At 41.7% G+C, this 4,777-nt stretch overlaps 1 pseudogene; it reads left to right on the top strand.

Annotated features, from left to right (window-relative positions):
* The first annotated feature begins 2,810 nt into the window (after positions 1-2,810).
* On the top strand, positions 2,811-3,184 carry LOC111179883 (thioredoxin pseudogene; annotated as a pseudogene).
* Positions 3,185-4,777: the final 1,593 nt, after the last annotated feature.

The raw sequence follows: 4,777 nt of genomic DNA, 5'->3' as shown, positions 1-4,777 counted from the left end.
CCCGCGTACCGCAAAAAAAAAAAAAAAAAAAAAAAGAATACAAGCAGTAGGACAAGCTGCCATCTGATATCATCAAATAAATATTTATTGAATAAATAAATGAATTAAAAATTCCATCTGGAAGCCCTATAACTTAAACAGGGCATGAAGAATTTGAATACTATGTATCTCTGTGGACTCAGAGATAAGATACAGGCTCATACTCTAAGTTTTGAGTAAAATGATGCTGCCTAGAGAACCAACGAAGGCTTAGAAGATGGGCATGGAAGAAGGACATTGACATTTATTGTCTGCTGTAGGCGAAGCACTGTATATAGTTTTATGACTTAATATTTACTACACTCCAGTGAGTAAGGTAATAACTCCATTAACTAAGGAGGAAACAGACTCACAGAGATCAAGTTAACTTGTCCAAGGTCACCACTCTAGTAAAAAAGGGTACCAAGATTTAAACCCAGTTATGTCTCACTGTAAAGTCCCAAGTTCTCTCCACCACGCTATGTTGTCTTCATGCTATAACCAAATCAAGTGACATGTTAGCCTTCAAGGATGAGCAGGACTTCAACAAAGAGAGGAGAAGAGAAGAATAGGGGCATTCCAGGTGTTGTGGAGCATGTGTAAAGGGCCTGTGGTGTGAAACACCCTAGATGGTGAGGTGGTGTGACTGAAATAAATGGAACACAGCCAGGGCAAGGGTGAAAAATGGCGTAAGGGGTAGATGAGAAGTGTGGCCACCACACAGCTAAGTCATTTCCAGAAGTAAGCAGTTCTTAATTTTAGCCTTTCCTGTTGCTATTCAACCAGTTAGAGACTCCTCATTCTCTGTTTTACATGGTTTTCCTTTTTCCCAGTACTAAATTTTCTTTATCCCAAGCACAGAGGTATCTATATATTGGTTTAGTGTTTAGTAAATCTTTTTGTTTTCTATGACAGCAAAAATGAACTATGCAACTTACAAATCCCTTGACTAGACACTCACTTTACAAGGAAATACGATTTATAGATTAACTGGGGGAATTTTAACACCTGTTAAACAGCAGTGGGTACACAATTGCCCAGAACGTAAAACCAAGGCTGTCAGGGAGCACCTCCATCTTGTTAACTGTAATGCCAGATAAATGTCATCCTCTGCTCAGGCTTTTTAATAGTTTCTTAAAAAATAAAAATAAGTACTCAGTTGTACTTCCTAAGGCATTTCCTGTTTACAGGGTGTGTGTTCTAGCAGCTGTGTTAGAAAGTGTGACTTAAGGGCTTTCGGATCAAATTATCCTTTGAAGCTACTGGATGCCAAGCTAGGGGATTACTCCCACCCAGGCCAGAGGCTGGTCTACTGGCCCCGATCCTGGCAGTGCTGGGTTCCTGGCTCCTACAGTCATATAGTCCTGTAATGACGGCAAGGGGATGAAGGGTGCATGGAGGTCTGGAGTTTACTCTGTCTTCATGGAATGTATCATTTAATTGGAAAGGCAGGAAAAAAAGTGATATTCACAAAGTATTTTTCTGAGATTCCTGTGTTTCCCAGTCACACAGAAGAGGTTTCAAGGCACAGGTCACTGCTGGTCCTCCAAACTCTCTCTCTCTCACCCACCCCCAATGTCTTTCCCTGCTCTGGAAAAGGACAAAAGGGCAGTTTTTGTCCCAGGCTGCTGAACACATGCCCAATTATTCTCTGGGACAATGAGTCCACTGGTGATAGGTAAATGTACATGCTTACAAAAAGAAAATACCGGGGCTTCCCTGGTGGCGCAGTGGTTGAGAGCCCGCCTGCCGATGCAGGGGACATGGGTTCGTGCCCCGGTCCGGGAAGATCCCACATGCCGCAGAGCGGCTGGGCCCACGAGCCACAGCCACTGAGCCTGCGCGTCTGGAGCCTGTGCTCCGCAACGGGAGAGGCCACAACAGTGAGAGGCCCGCGTACCAAAAAAAAAAAAAAAAAACAGTGATAGGTAAATGTACATGCTTACAAAAAGAAAAAAAAAATCCCACTTTAAATAGTCAATTTAAACACATTTTTTACTTTTAGGCCACTAATTCACTAATTACCATTTCAGTAAAAAATACCTAGCCAGCCTGAAAGAAGTGAATCTCATTTCACACAGAAAGAGGTGAATTTATAAAGATGTTCACTGCAACATTATTTACAATTGCAAAAACCTGAAAACACCCTAAATCTATAATCACAGAATAGGTTTTAAAAAAAAGTATGATATATTCACAGTGAGATATTATACAACTATTAATAATTTTACTTAAGAGTGTTCATGGGCTTCCCTGGTGGTGCAATGGTCGAGAGTCCGCCTGCGCATGCAGGGGACACGGGTTCGTGCCCCGGTCTGGGAAGATCCCACATGCCTCAGGGCGGCTGGGCCCGTGAGCCATGGCCACTGAGCCTGCGCGTCCGGAGCCTGTGCTCCGCAACGGGAGAGACCACAACAGTAAGAGGCCCGCGTACCGCAAAAAAAAAAAAAAAGTGTTCATAACATAAGAAAATGCTTATATAATAATGTTGAATAAGCAATTGTTTACACAACTGGTATTTTAACTGAGAAAAACATGCATAGAGAAAGGATCGGGAAGCTTGGTCCAGTGCTTTGGATCCACTTCCATCCGTTCCTTTTTTTTTTTTTTTTTAATTTTTATTTATTTATTCATTGGCCTCACGGCATGTGGGATCTTAATTCCCCAACCAGGAATCAAACCCATATCCCTGCACTGAAAGCACAGAGTCTTAACTACTGGACCTCCAGGGACGTTCCCACTTCCATCAGTTCTTATAGTTGCTTGTTCAGACCCCAGCAGTCAAAGTGGTGAAGCAGATGGAGAGAAAGTATGCTTTTCAGGAAGCCATCAACATGCAGGAGATAAACTCAGAGCAGGTGACTTCTTAGCCACGTGGTGTGGGCCTTGCAAACTGATCAAGCTTTCCTTTCATTCCCTCTGTAAAAAGTATTCCAATGTCGTGTCCCTTGAACTTGACATAGATGTGGATGACTGTCAGATGTTGCTTCAGAGTGTGAAGTCAAATGCATGCCCACCTTCCAGTTGTTTAAAAGGGACCAAAGGTGGGTGAATTTTCTGGAACTAATAAGGAAAAACTTGAAGCCACCATTAATGAATTAATCTAACCCTGCTTTCTAAAAATATAAGCAGCCATTGGCTGCTTACAACTTGTAAGGTTTTTATTTACAAAAAAGAAAGATCAGAAGGATGAATAGCAAGATACACTATGGATTGATTTTACTATGAAAAAAGGGCAAATCTTTCCTACATTGGAAACTCTTAAAGATAAAAGGAGCCTCAAAGAGGGGAGGAGAGAGGAATAGGGTCTCTCCTACTGTCTCTACATCCTCCTAATGCCTTTAGAGCGACTCATTTATAAATAGGGAATAATTTATAACTGACTAGTGTGACTGGTGACCAGAATGCCATTATTTAGTAAGAATAGAAACAGTAGCAGCTATTATAACCAAAACAAACAAACAAAAATATTTTTTTGAGAATCTTATTTGGTTAAAGTACTCCAACTGCTAGCCATAAAATTCTCACCATAAGAGTCTGCAGTTTTCCACTGCAAAACTAGAAATTTAAGTACTTTCATCTTTATTTTCACACTCTGTACTATATTTTCTTACCAATATTAGGAACTGTGGATGGTAAACAACGAGCTGGCTTCTCTGACAGCATGGAGCCAAAGGAAGGGTAAGGAAGTGATAACTCTCTAGTTATTCCACGGTGCTTTCATCAGTTGGACAGGTGGATACCACCACTGTTCTCGGTTTAATTGTGCCTTTCAAGTTTGGACACCTGCTTTCCTTAACTATCCCAGCTCCAGGGGAGGACTAACAGTAAGCAACTTAGTTTTTTAGGTAGATTGCTATCTAAGTCTACTTTAAAACTGCCTTATATGTCTTGAATTTTTCTTGACAAAAAGAAAAAGGGAGGGCTTCCCTGGTGGCGCAGTGGTTGAGAGTCCGCCTGCCGATGCAGGGGACACGGGTTCATGCCCCGGTCTGGGAAGATCCCACATGCCGCGGAGCGGCTGGGCCCGTGAGCCATGGCCGCTGAGCCTGCTTATCAGGAGCCTGTGCTCCGCAACGGGAGAGGCCACAACAGTGAGAGGTCCGCGAACCGCAAAAAAAAAAAAAAAAGAAAAAGGGACACTGAGATTGTGTGCTCTATGAAATAGTTAAACCATAAAACCAGCAAGGCCAGTGATTAAGGGGATTAAATTGATACAGATGATGGGCATAAATCAGAAGCGTGTTGTCAAAGATTTGTAGTTACTAAACCTGTTTATCCTTGTTCCAATAGGAAAAAAAAATAAAGCAATCATAGGGTTTTTAATGGAGGTCTGGGCCATTAAGCCATTATGTAATTTTTATCTTTTCTTGCTCCTTTGCCAGAAGACTCAATAATATCCCCTGAGTAAATAAATTTCCTCTGCCTCTAACAAGCTGTGTGGTGCAATCCCGGGCCAGCTACTTACCTCTTGAGATTCAGTTTCCTCATTTGGAAAGGAGGGAATTTGTTCTTATAGGCCTGACATTCTGTTTCTCTAAAACGAAATGTTTACATAGTTCTAGGACATTCATTCTAAGGCACATTTAATTTAAGACACATCATCATTTTGTGTTTCACTAAGAAAAAAAAAATCTTGCCAGCTAAATGCTGACACAATGCCTTAACCATAACCCTATGACCAGGAATCTGTCATACCAGGCTCTCATGACTTTGAAATATGGAACAATTCTCCCTGCCTTCAATCGTGTTGCTTGGC

The sequence above is a fragment of the Delphinapterus leucas genome, chromosome 1, assembly GCF_059928025.1.
Source record: "Delphinapterus leucas isolate spDelLeu-1000000601 "Yukka" chromosome 1, BTC_Dleu_Yukka2, whole genome shotgun sequence".
NCBI lineage: Eukaryota > Metazoa > Chordata > Mammalia > Artiodactyla > Monodontidae > Delphinapterus > Delphinapterus leucas.
This window is presented reverse-complemented; position numbering and strand designations above follow the sequence as displayed.